Raw genomic sequence first — 13,887 nt, 5'->3', positions numbered from 1 at the left:
TGTAGCTTTGCCCCTTAATAAGAAAAAGTACTTAATAAGGAAATCAGTCCTGAATATTCATTGGAAGGACTGATGCTGAAGCTGAAGCTCCAATACTTTGGCCACCTGATGTGAAGAATTGACTCATTGGAAAAGACCCTGATGCTGGGAAAGATTGAAGGCAGGAGGAGAAGGGGGTGACAGAGGATGAAATGGTTGGATGGCATCACCAACTCAACGGACATGAGTTTGAGCAAGCTCCAGGAGTTGGTGATGAGCAGGGAAGCCTGGTGTGCTGCAGCCCATGGGGTCACAAGGAATCGGACATGACTGAGCGACTGAACTGAACTGAAGGAAAAGTGAGGCACTGATGAGCTGGCCCTTGGGCATTAGGGTAAGACGCAGGCAGGGTTAAGGAGGAAATGTCATCAGTGTCTGGGAACACGGATCTTGTACTTTTTGCCTTGAGCATACTCTCAAAGAGGGAGGAAGAGGGTCTGGAGAGCAAGGCAGTCTGTTCTCACCATGAGTCCCTTTGAAGCCCAAGACCAGACTGATGGGGAAGGAAAGGGGAGGAGGGGAGGTGGGGAGGGGTGTAGCTGGGCTCCTCTTGTCAACATTGGCATCTAGAGGAAAGTCACGACCTTGGGTGTAGAAATGGTCCTGCGTGTTGATTTCAGTTTGAGGTTGATGTGATACTTGGAGCTTATTTGGCACCCTTATCAGTGCTTTTGGCATAATTTAAGTCATCAGAAGGATTTTTTTCTTCAATGTTCTAGCAGGTTTGGAAGCTTGTGAAAAAGATCAGTTCTGCTTTTAGAGGGATAAAAATACTGCAGTGATGGAGAGCTGCCTCATGCCTGACAGGCAGGTGTGACAGCCATCATCTGCACTGGGGCAGGGGCTCCTCTGCCAGTGAGCTTCTGTACTGACCAACTGTGGAACACGAGAGTGTGTGTACACGGTGTGTGTGTGTATGGTATGTGTGTGTACATAGTGTGCATGCACACAGTGTGTACATAGTGTGTGTGTGTGCATGGTATGTGTGTGCACATGGTGTGTGCATGTACATGGTGGGTGTGGACATGGTATGTGAGTACATGGTTTGTGTGTACATGGGGTGTGTGTACATGCTGTGTGTGTGAATGGTATGTGTGTATATGGTGTGTATATATCCATGGTGTAGTGTATAGTACATGGTATAGTGTATATACATGTGGTATGTGTATATACATGGTGTGTGTGTACATGGCGTGTGTGTACACATGTATATACGTGGGATGTGTGCGTGTGTGTACATGGGATGTGTGTATATGTGTTTTACCTGGTGCATGCACATGATGTGTATACACATGCATGTATGGCATGTGTGTACATGGTGTGTGTACGTACGTGTGTACACAGTGTCTTTGCCCTGTGTACATGGTATGTGTGTGCACACGGTGTGTGTACACATGCATGCACGTGGTGTGTGCATGTGTGTGCATGGTGTATATGTGTGTGCATGTTGGAGGTGCATAGTACATTGTTCTCTTGATATCACAGCTGCTCTGAGCACCCAGCCCAGGAGTCCTGGCTCCAGGGGGCTGTCATTCCTAATGACCCATAGAGCCTGGCGACAGGAAATGATGTCACTGCAGTGTGCCAGCTGTGTTGTCTGGGACCCTAACCCACTGAGAATCAGCAGTTCTCACAGTGTAAACAGAGGCAGGCCTGCTCCCAGGGAGGCTGAGGTCAAGGTTCCTCTTCACAGGGGCTGACCGGGCTCTGTACCTAGCAGCCTCTAGAGGCTTTCTGGAACATTCCAACAAGAGTGGGCTCTGGCTCATTGAAAATGATCACAGGCTTGAGCAACCAGGTCCAGAATGTTAACCCTGGGGTGGATGCTCTTTTGGGTGTCCCTTCCCTGCAGATGCACCGGGATGCACACAGGGTCCTCAGTCCACATGAATGAGGATGGTGGCCCAGCTGTCCGTCTTCAGGTGACAAGGTCACTGTCAGGTGGCTTGCAGTTCACCAGGTGCGTTTTGTGCCTGTTGCAGCTGCAGCTCCACGGCTTCTTCCAGCCCCTACCTGCTGGAAGGGCACACCTACCTCCTCTGGATGCCCTTCAAGCACATGATCTTGTTCTGTCTTCACAAACACCCTGAAGGTCAAGGTAAGGAAATGAGTCTAGGAAGCTGAAGCAACTTGTCCTGGTCACACAGCAAACTAGGGGCTGAGCTCCAGGGTGGTGGAGGGGCCACTGGGGCCAGACCGACTCCATCAGAATAGCTTTCAAAGCTCCAGGAAGACCCCACATGCCAGTGATATTGGGGACCACGGGGCTGGCGGCTCTGCAGAAGTATTTTCCAGCGTCTGGTCTGAATTATTCCTTGTTGTTTATGGAGTTATCATTAAAGAGACACAGGGCTGATGAAGAGAGATGCAGAGTTAGCAGGACATGTGCTAGTATTTCCTGGGTGCTGGGGATGGATGAGCTGGGACCCTCCATCCATCCTGCTCCTCTAGGCAGCCTCATCCCAAAGCTTGTGGCAAGGCAGCGTGAGGACAAGATAGTGACCCTGAGAAAGACAATGCAGGGACATCCAGACTCTGACAGACCTCCCACTTGGGCTGCCTGCCCACTGTGCGCACTGCCTCCCACACTGGATCCAGCACTCCAGAAACTGGAATGTGTTTCAGTCTGTGGTCAAGAGGAATCTCACACACTTAAGGGTGTGATTGAACTGGCCACTGAAATGCCTGCAGTCCACAGGTGCCTCCCTGCATGGCAGGAGTGAGTGAAGTCATCACGCCAGCAAAGGAGATTTCGAAGATGATGGAGCTTGTGCTATGGGCTGAATTGCTCCCTGCACTCAGGCACACTGGATAACACTGGCAAGTACAGGGAACCTTTACACTCTCTTCCAGAGGTGACTGACCAATCAGAACATGGCTCGTCCTCTCCTGAGCCAACGAGGCAGCCCCTCTAGCCCACACATGCCTTCTCTGTGTCTCCCCCTACCCCACTTCCCTCTCCCATCATTCATCCCATTTCCCCTTCCTGGTTCCCAAGCATGGAGAAGGATCCAGAAGGATTCCATGCTCACCACGTCAGACAGTCCTTTGATTGCTGTAATTTTCACATCCCATGATATTGACATTAATTTTCATTCATTGAGTAGGAATGTCTGCCTATGTCTCTGCCTCTCAGCGGAGAAAATATGCAGTCAATGAGCTCAGTTCTGGGCAGTGGGGGATCACTGATGTGTGTGGCATGAGGCAATGCCCTGGGGTTAGGCAAGTTTTGTTTGGCAGACCTAGAAAATGTGTCACTTGACGATTCTGTGAGTCTGCTGTGCAAAATTTTACCATTAAAAAATAATTGAAGGCACACATCCACTTGAAAATAATGATCTAGGTTTATTGCCTTTATAATCTGCTTGGGCTCCCTTGTTTCTTTTTAGTTGTCAGTGTTCAGAACCAACTGAAAAACATCTCTTTGAAATGAAAGACCTGCTTCAGATTGAGACAAGATTCTGGGCCAGGCTCTGCAGGTCAGTGATCTCAACATCAGTGTTTGCTGGGAGCATTGTGTCTGCAGATGGAATTCCGTGTCTCCGGCCCTGATGTCAGGACCTTTGGTTGTTTGGGTAGGAGCCCGCCCCTTAACCTCAGCTGACATTTGGTTCAGCAGGAGAGCCCCACGTGACTCACATTTGGAGAAGTCTAAGTTTTTCTTTCCTCATGGGAAACTGAGGCCAAGATGGTGGGAAGCCTGTGCATGGCCACTCTCTAGCCATGAGCACAGCCAGTCGTGAGCCCCAGGCTTCCTCCTACCACTGTGCTCCCTCCTTTCCAGAGGTCTCCACTGGAAGCTCCAAGGCCGATTATCTTTCTTTCCGTATTTAATTGCGTGGCACATAACCAGCTCCTTTAAACTTATCATGAAAAAACCTGTACTGGAGATGATGTAACCAGGCTTCGTGCCCACATGAGCTGCACAGGAGAGTCTGAGAAGGACCTTGGACTGGAGAAGGACCCCTGGGAAAGCTGCAAGACAGCAGCTCTCATCACTTCCAGAACATTCCTTCTCAGGACACTGCCTCTTGTGAATGCTTGCCGGCTGAGAAGTGTAGCTTCTCTGTAATGCTCATGTAGGAGTTATTGTCAGAGGGAAGTGGTCCCCTGGGCCTGGCAGGGATGCTGCTGGTGTGGGCAGTGTGAGGGTGGGCGTGTTCATTTCCCGTGGCTGATGGAAATTACTACAAACTCGGTGGCTTAAAAACACACAAATCTGTGGGTCTTCCCTGGAGGTTCAGAGATTAGGGTTCCGCACTTTCACTGGAGGGGGTAAGGATCCAGTTCCTGGTTGAGGAACTAAGATCCTGCAGGCCCTTCAGTTCAGTCAAAAACATTTTTTAAAACTTTTTTAAAAAACCTCACAAATTTGCTACCTGAAAATTCCAAAGGTCAGAATATAAAATTAAAGTGTTAGCAGGGCTGTGTTCCTTCTTTCCTTCTGGAGGCTTCAGGGAATAATCCTTTCCTTCCTTTTCTCGCTCTGGAGACACCTTGGTTCCTGGTCCCATGGCCTCTTCCTCCACCTTAAAAGTCAACAGAGTAGCATCTTCAAATTTCTTTTTCTATGCCTCTGTCTTCATAGCTCCTGCCACTGCCTCTGACTCTCCTGCCTCCTTCTTTCCCTCATAAAGACCCTTGTGATGATTTTGGACCATCATGCACCACCCCTACCCTACACCCACACCAAGGTAATACTGAATAATCTCTTGATCTAAATATTCTTCATTTAATCCCATCTGCAAAGACAACATACAGATGCCAAGAGCTAGGATGTGGACATCCATGGAGATTATGATTCTACCTCCACAATGAGGCAGAGCGTGAATCCCATCACCCCTCCCTCCACCCACACACCCACCCACCCATCCCTCCAGAGTTCTCTTCACCCCTAGTCTCCAAGATCTGGGCATGAAAACTACTCTGGGGCTTACAGTTGGGGATTGCTCTAAACATGGTTCTGCTGTCAACTGGAAAAAAAAAAAAAGCACAATGTGACAATTATGAGTTAAGTTTTATTTGGGGAAAAATGAGGACTATAGCCTGGGAGCAGCATCTCAGATAGCTCTGAGAAATTGCTCCAAAGAATCAGGGGAGGAGGTCAGTATGTATGTGATTTTGGTGAAAGGTGAGTACATGCAATTAACCACATATTTTTAGCAGAAGGTTTCTGCTAATCATGGGGAACAGTCATCACCAGAAAGGATTTTAACATTTTTCTAGATACAAGGAGATAAAAGAATTAGGCTCAAAAAAATCTTCTCCTGAAAATATCTAACTATGTGAAGACCTGTTCTGCCAGTTTTTCCCAGAGCACTGATGCTGCATTCCTGATCTCCACCGTGAACTCCTTTAGTGGCTGCTGAAGGTCAGCAGCTGTAGCAGCTCCTGATTTGACCCTTGTAGAGATAGATGGCACATGACAACTTGTGGGTGACATTGCTGTTCCTGGTAAGCTTTGGAGACGTGGGCTGGGACGTCCTATTAAAGAAGGGTCATGGGATTAGGGCAGCTGCTAGTGCCTGCCCTCAGGGCTTCTGATGAGGGGCCTGCAGGTGGCCCTCAAAGCCATGGCTCCGGTGGTACTCCTGACGGGTGGCATGATGGGAAGTCTGGGAGGGATGGGAGAAGAGCCAACCCAAAGCTGTCCTAGCACCTGGCATACCCACAGGCTGTCACCCCTCTGCTGGCTGAGCTAGCCTGGTTCATTCTAGAATTCTGGAGACCCATGCCCTCCAAAGCAACTTGTGGTTCGGGGCAGTGCTCTTCCTCACTTCTGGGTGTAGAGTGCATGCCTTCCTCCCAGGCACACCCCAGCTCTCCTGATCTCCCCCAGAACTGTGCCCCCTCCTTACCTGGCCTTCCTCCAACCTCCCAGAGGGATGACGAGGCCAGAAGTAGCATGGCTGGTACTCCAGGGTCCTAGGGTAGGGCTGGCAACAATGCCCTGGGGACCAGACCCCTCACCCCACCTCCTGGTTCTTTAAGTAGAGCTTCATCCGGATGCTGTCACATCCGTTCATTTCATCTAGCTGCTTTTGTGGTAAAAACCACAGAGCTGAGTGGTTGTGACAGGCTGTGTGTCCTGCAGAGCCTAAAATATTGATGATCTAGCCCTTAAAGAGATGAGTTGCCAACTCCTAGTCTGCAGGGTTTGAGCCCTGTCATCGCCGCCATCCAACCAGTCATTCAAGGAGCACTTCCTAGGGTCCTCCCTGGTGGGGGCGTCATGTTGGCCCAGGGAACAATGGAGGTGACCCAAGCTGGTGCGGCTTTTGAGGAGTCAGCCATTGTTTGCTCTTGCTCTCCTAAAGTGAAAGTGAAAGTCGCTCAGTTGTGTCCAACTCTTTGCGACCCCATGGACTATACAGTCCATGGAATTCTCCAGACAAGAATACTAGAATGGGTAGCCTTTCCCTTCTCCAGTGGATCTAACCAACCCAGGGATTGAACCCAGGTCTCCCACATCACAGGCAGATTCTTTACCAGCTGAGCCATAGGGGAAGCCCAAGAATACTGAATGGGATAGGCTATCCCTTCTCCAGTGGATCTTCCCGACCCAGGAATCAAACCAGGGTCTCCTGCATTGCAGGCAGATTCTTTACCAACTGAGCTATTAGGGAAGCCCCTTGCTGTCCTAACTGTCACTCATCTTGTGGACTGGCAAGATTGCTGGAACCATGTCTCTGTGCCCATCAGGCAATTGTGCCTGCATTTGGTGCCCACAGTCATGGCCTCCAGAGGTGCTTCCCTCCATGCAGTCAGTCCCACTACATGAGGGTCATGGTATCCTGGGTGTGTTATTCTGTTAACACCAGTCGTGTCAGGGCTCACAGGGCAGGAAGGGCAAAGGATCAGGGTTTCCTGGATGAGCCCGTGGAGGAAGGTGAGGACCCTGTGTCACCTCTCGGGTAAAGCTGATGACCTGGCCACTCATGTTTAGAGTGGACACTTAACCTCTGCCCCAAGGTGGGAACCAGAGACTGGGCTGTGGGCGTTTCTGGGAGCTGGCCCAAGTCCCATAGCTCGATGGTGGCTGAGCTGGAACCCGACTCCTCCCAAAGGGCCTGAGATGTGAGTTGTCAGCACTTGACAAGCCAGGGTCTTGCCACTCGGTGACACATGAACTGTGCTGAAACCAGGAGGTGCCTGCAAGTCCCTATTCTCCCTTCCTTGTGTTCCCTCTGAATGATCTTGCTGTGGTCCTTTTTGGGTTGTGAGCATTAAAAAGAGCTGCCCGAAATATCCAAGAGCTTGCTGTTTGCAGGGGGGGCAGGGGGAATGTGGAGATGCACATATGGAGTCCCGGTGATTAAAGACCTGGGTCTGAATCTCCTCCCGCCGACTGGGGGTGTCAGAGGTGACAGCAAGAGGCAGGACAGGTGGTCAGTTTCTGTGCCCACCCTCCCTGTGCCCCCACCTCCACTCTGCCAAGGAGCCGAGGAGCTGATGGCAGGAAAATATCCATTAGCAGAAAGAACAAATAGAAAGACAGCCCAGAAATGGGGATTTGCTCAAAGTCCCCCGGCCCTCATTTCCATGTGAGCTGCCAGCTTGTCGCCAGTGTCCTCCTGCCTCCCTTTCTACATGGAATCCCCAGCAGCCATGTTCAGATGGCGCAAGGCACCCCTACCCACCCCACTAGCTCAGGGGCCTCTTTGTAGCTACAGGTGGACTGGATGAGGAGGCATCTGTAGGGATTTTGGATGTCCCTGGTGGTCAGATGGTCAGTGATGACAGTGGTCTGGGTTCTTATTTGGAAAACTGACCTCTTGGGTGTGTGGAGATGGGAGTGGGGTTAGAGTGGGTGGTTGGGTCTGTGTCTTATTGTTCCTGTGTGAGGGGAGGTCTCCCAATGAGGATACGGACTGCAGGATCTGAGACTCTGTCCTGGAGCCTGGCTGATGGGTGTGGGGACCCTGGGGGCTGTTGAGAGGGGACCGGGTTGGGGTGTGGAGGGGAATATGGGCAGTTCTATTCCTCTCTCTCCTGCAGGCAGCATCTCTCTGTCCATCGAGGACCCTTCTCTGTGATGAGACTTACCTTTTTTCTTTCCCCCCAAGATATTTATTTATTTATGGCTGTGGTGGGTCTTCATTGCCGAATGCAGATGTTCCCTAGTTTGATACGTGACCTTCTCATTGCGGTGGCTTCTCTTGTGGTGGAGAATGGGCTCTCGGGTGTGCGGGCTTCAGTAATTATGGCACACGGGCTTAGTTGTCCCGTGACACGTGGTGCTTCCTGAACCAGGGATGGAACCCACGTTCTTCTGCGTCGACAGTCAGACTCCCAACCCCTGGACCACCAGGGAGATCCGAGACTCATGCTAGCTGTGGTCCCTGTGGTTTGAGCACAGTATTTTTACGGCACACTTACCCCCTGGAGGGGTCTGAGTGCCGAGCTGCTGCTGTGGCCTTGGACTTCCAGCCAGCCCACCTACACCACTGACCTCTGTGTGGTGAGCTTGAAAACAGACGGACTGACCTTGGGATCTCACTAGAAAAGCCAGCCCTTGTTAAAAAGCCCGAAGCTTGTTAAATGAAACTTGAGTGAGCAGGCCCCTGGAGCTGGAGATGAAGGACAAGCTGCTTGTCATTTTCTGCAGGTAACAGGGTCGAGGGCCTGATGGTGTTGAGGGGCGGCAGACCCCGATGTGTCAGCAACACTGCTGCTCCGGACCCCCTACACAGGTCTGTGTGTTGCTCTTCCCCAGCAGAGGGTTTTATGACAAGGAGGGGCTGGGAGCATCCACTTGGGTTGGAGGACAGACCCCACTCCCAGCGAGAGGTCCTTTCAGAAGCGGGGCTTGAGTTCCCCCCAGACCAAAGAAGCTTCCCATGTCCTGGCAAGACCTTTTGGTTTTCTTTATTGAAAAAACAAAGCAAAACAAACTCAAGAATGTTTCACAAAGTGAAAAAGAATTTGAAGGATGAGAGGTGATTGGTCAAGTTGGGAGCTCTTTGGAGCCACAGAGGGGCTAGGGGCCTGGCTCCCATAGCATCTTCCCACATCAACACTGGGAGAGGCTGCTAGTACCCGGGTGGCACACGTGGCCTTTGCTGACCAAGGGCATCTCGTGTTTGAGGCGGAAGGTGTATGTTTATTCCTATCCTCTGTTAAATATTTCTTGCAACAGCAGACTGAACGCGCATTCCCGAATTGAGCTGACCTTGGGGTTCATTAGGGCTTCCCAGGTGGTGCTAGTGGTAAAGAAATCGCCTGTTAATGCAGGAGACACAAGAAATGTGAGTTCGATCTCTGGGTCGGGAAGATCCCCAGAGAAGGAAATGGCAACCCACTACAGTATTCTAGCCTGGAAAATCCCATGGACGGGGGAACCTGACAGGCTACAGTCCATAGGGTCACAAAGAGTTGGACACAACTGAAGTGACTTAGCGCACACATGCTTGGGATTCATTGGGAGCAAGCCTGCATGTGGAGGGAGAGTGGGGTGGGGGGAGCTGGCTGCCTGAACCCCCCAGCTGCACTTCCCCGCACTGGCAGAGGTTCTTAGCCGCTCTGGGGTTGGGCAGAGAAGTGGTTGGAATGTTGGGTTCTCTGCTCAGCCACTGTGTGGCCTCAGGCAGGTCATGAACCCTCTCTGAGCCCTGGCTTCTCCTCTTGTGCGCTATACGGAGAGCATCTGGGACTCAGCCTGCTGTGGGGCATGAAGATGGACACACTGCAGAGCTGGCCCGTACTGACCCAGATGAGGGTGCCCAGGGCTGACGCTTCCCGAGGGGTGGGGGGCTGCTCCCAACCCCTCCTTCAGGGGCAGGTTTCTAGAGTGAAAAAATCCATGCCGGGACCCAGCCGGCCTTACAGAAGCTCGGAGGTGTTGACAAGCACCGTTTCTCGCACTGTTAGCTGACATAGAGGATGCAACAGCAGGCAGTCGCTGTTTCTCCCTGCTATCCTGACTTGGGGCTTCCTTTGTGGCTCAGCTGGTAAAGAATCTGCCTGCAATGTGGGAGACCTGGATTTGATCCCTGGGTTGGGGAGATCCCCTGGAGAAGAGAAAGGCTACCCACTCCAGTATCCTTGCCTGGAGAATTGCATCAGTCCATGGAGTCGCAAAGAGTTGGTAACAACTGAGCGACTTTCACTTCACTTCCTGAGGTGCATTCTGGACAAGAGTTAGCTCATCCCAGGGGCTGCTGTCTGGCCAAGTTGGGGGAAGGGTATCCCACCACCAGGCTGGGGTCACAGGCCTTCAAACAGGCACTCCCCATGTGGGGTGGGGGGGGGGACAAAGGAGCAATTTCCCGTCTAAGGTCTAAGGGGTGTTTCTTAATTTTTCCGTAGCAAAGGAGAGCTGTCTGCATTTCCAAGGGAGGAAATTACCGGTTTTTCCCTCTGTTTGGGAAAGGTGTTTCCCTGATTAAAACTCAACAGCCCAGGGGTTCTGCTTAAGATTCAAAAGCAATTCCCACACTGAAGTGATGACAGGGGGCCTGAGGACCCTCCAGAAGCTCTGTGGATCCCATTTCTTGATCTCAGGGCTTGTTCCTTGGGTGGTTCCGTCTGCGGGAGGTATACGGAGCCATGTGTACACTACCGATGTGTTCCCTTTCCTCTCTGTATTCTATATGTCGGGCTTCCCTGGTGGCTCAGATGGCTAAGAATCCACCTTCAATGTAGGAAACCCAAGTTTGATCCCTGGGTAGGGAAGATCCCCTGGAGAAGGGAATGGCAACCAGTTCTAGTATTTCTGCCTGGAGAATTCCATGGACAGAGGAGCCTAGTAGGCTGCAGTCCATGGAGTCACAAGGAGTCCAACACGACTGAGTGACTAACACACACACACACTTTCTTTATTTCGGTAAAATTTGCATCAAAAGGGATTCCTCGGAAGTGATAGAACATGCACATTTTGACTGCTAGTACGTAAGAGTTTACAGACGACTGGGTGTATAACACAGAGGGATGTGACACAGAGGGGCAACAGTGCCCATCCCTAAGGCAGTGCCCCCTCGGTGGGTTAATCTTGGAGACCATCCAGGCCGCTGGTCCTCCACAAGCTCCTGGCCATATCCTGCTAGCCCAACACTCACCAGAGGGGTCTGGTCATGTTGGAGGTGGCTTGGAAAGAAGTGACATCCAAATGGCTGTGCCTGAGATACTGGCCATCACTCTGAGCTCACCTGTGCAAAGAGCTCACCTTCTGATTATTAATGTCATAGACACTTTCTCAGTGACCACTACACGCCAGGCACCACTGCACACGTAGGACGTGGAGCTTCAGAAGATGGCTCTGCTTATGTCTTCCTGGAGCTGAGGGGGTCAGGAGGCAGAAGGAGGGGTGCATTGGGGGGCAGGTATCAGATTTCAGGCTCCCCTTGGGCACTCGGTTTGGTGGATGGGCATTGTCTTTAAAAGTAGCCTGCTCAGAGTGTCCTTCATTCCCCAAATGCAGAATGTCCGGACAGGCTCTTTCCAAATTGCTAACGTTGTAAGAGTAACTCACTGCAGGTATAACAGAGCCTTCAGTTTTCGCTTCATGCAAACTGTTAACAAGCATCTTTATCTCCGCTTTTTATAGATAAATACAGCCCCACCAGGCGGGTGCTGAATGGACTGTGGATGTTCTGAACATATCTCAGTTCCCCTTGGAAAGGATTTGTTTTTGTTGTTCAGTTGCTCCTACTCTTTGTGACTCCATAGACTGCAGCATGCCAGGCTTCCCGGCCCTTCACTGCCTCCTGGAGTTTGCTCAGATTCATGTCCTCTGAGTGGGAGATGCTATCCAACCATCTCATTCGCTGTGCCCTTCTCCTTCTGCCTCCAATCTTTCCTGGCATCAGAGTCTTTTCCAGCCACTTGACTCTGCATCAAGTGGCCAAAGTGTTGGAGCTTCAGCTTCAGCATCGGTCCTTCCAATGAATATTCAGGGTTGATTTCCTTTAGGATTAACTGGTTTGATCTCCTTACAGTCCAAGGGACTCTCAAGAGTCTTCTCCATCACCACAATTCGAAAGCATCAATTCTTCAGCGTCCAGCCTTCTTTATGATCCAAATTTCACATCTGTACAGGACTACTGGAAAAACCATAGCTTTGTCTACACAGACCTTTGTCAGCAAAGTGATAGCTCTGCTTTTGAATATGCTGTCTAGGTGTGTCATAGCTTTTCTTCCAAGGAGCAAGTGTCTTTTAGTTTCACGGCTGCAGTCACCATCCATAGTGATTTTGGAGAAAGGATTAGATTGTGGAAAAGACACCTCCAGTTGGCTTCATTTTCACGTCCTCAGCGGTGTTTATGGAGAAAGCCTTTACGGGTTTACTCTCATGGTTTTCCTTCCTAATACCCGCTGGGCAGGGCACAGGGTCTGTCAACCAATTCTGAGTTTAGTGGAGCCACGGGGTCGCTTGAAATGTTATGGTATGTCTTTATAAAACACAGCATGCTTAGCAAGGGCATTTGTAAAGCAAAACTCTGGAAAATGAATCTTGCTTCTCACAGACTGCTCTTGAACACCAAAGACAAGCCAGGCAAGATGATCCTTGGGTGCCCTTGGGCCTGTGGGCCTGTGGGGGCTGTGGGGATTCTCAATCAGGTCTGCTCCTCCTCTGTATTGGGCTTCTCTTCTCCCACAGATGCTCTGTCCTCCCGTGCCCTGGGCACCTGCTCTAGCCACCCTTCCAACAATAGTATTTCCTCTAACTGCTGGGGCATAACTAGGCTTTCAGCCAGGACCAGACATCACATTGTACTTTTGTCCTTTTCCCCATGAAGACCCCCTGAACATCCCCTCGATGTAAAGCATCCAGGGCTGTGAGACAGACTGGCCCAGGCTGGCTGGAAACTATGGGTTTCCATCTGCTGCCCCCCAGTGTCACCCCGCCCCCCCACTCACCAGCACATCTGCTCCAGCGCTCCTGGAGTTGGAGGTCAAGGAGGTCAAGGTCAACACTCCCACTGTTGGTCCCCAGCTTCTCGTTTCAGGCCGTGTCCTTCCCGTCTGAGAGGATGCTAGCAAAGCTGCCCCGCTGAACCCAGGGTCTAAGCAGAGTTTCCTTCCCTGTGATGGGTGCCCAAGGCACTATCATCTCTCTGTCTTGTCTGTCTTTCTGTTTCTGTCTCTCCATCCCTCCTGTCATCCCGGGTCTGGGTTTTGACCTGCCTTCAGGGCTGGACCTTTTAAGGACAGAGCACTCATGCCCTGTGTGGGGCTGATGGGCACTGGGTGGCTCTTCCTCTCAGGAGGTGTATGTGCTTACAATCCCCTGAGTGCTCACCGGCCAGATCCAAAGAGCAGCCCAGGATCTGCACCTGTGTAGACAAGTGACCTCTAGACTCGGAGGAGGCGGTTTATCCATTATACCAAAAGCTGGGCCAAGCAGAGCTTCCTCTGGGAAGTAGGGCAGGGGGGTGGAGTGGGGTGGGGTAGAGCATCTCAATTTCATGTTTCTATATGGGGATCAGACACCAGACTCTGCAGTGAAGGACGAGCTCGTTACATAAATACCGGGATGCACCTGGAGAAGGAAATGGCAACCCACTCCAGTATTCTTGCCTGGAGAATCCCATGGACAGAGGAGCCTGGCAGGCCACAGTCCATTGAGTCGCAAAGAGTCAGGCACAACTGAGTGACTAAGCACAGGGATGCATTTGTGTTCACCAACTCGCTCACACACTCGACTCTAACAGGAGTGCCCCCCATTGGCTCCCCAGCCCTCGGCCAGTGCAGAGCACGCCCTGTCCTCCCATCCTGGCCCATCCAGGGTGGGTGCAGGGGGATGCCTCCTGGACTTCTGAGTCCAGTGTCACCTTCAATCCCAAATACAGGTCTGTCGTTTTAAAAGAAAAGCAGGCTTCTGATATAAACGCGGTGCCCAAGAGGGTG

At 51.3% G+C, this 13,887-nt stretch overlaps 1 protein-coding gene and 1 long non-coding RNA gene across 3 annotated transcripts in view; one reads left to right on the top strand and one right to left on the bottom strand.

Moving 5' to 3' along the window:
- The window catches only part of ABCG1 (ATP binding cassette subfamily G member 1), a 65,468-nt gene that overhangs the window by 26,588 nt on the left and 24,993 nt on the right, over positions 1–13,887 (top strand). The gene's annotated exons all lie outside the window — the stretch shown is intronic.
- LOC147379038 (uncharacterized) lies at positions 3,365–6,025 on the bottom strand. The gene is made up of 2 exons (XR_015131969.1): positions 5,898–6,025; positions 3,365–4,568 (listed from the first exon to the last, which is right to left on the bottom strand). It is a non-coding gene; the product is annotated as an uncharacterized LOC147379038 (long non-coding RNA).

This window comes from Bos grunniens, chromosome 1 (genome assembly GCF_055505025.1).
Source record: "Bos grunniens cultivar Pamir isolate PY7600 chromosome 1, Bosgru_T2T1.0, whole genome shotgun sequence".
Classification (NCBI taxonomy): domain Eukaryota; kingdom Metazoa; phylum Chordata; class Mammalia; order Artiodactyla; family Bovidae; genus Bos; species Bos grunniens.
Note: the sequence above shows the minus strand (reverse complement) of the source record. Positions and strands in the feature narration are given on the sequence as shown.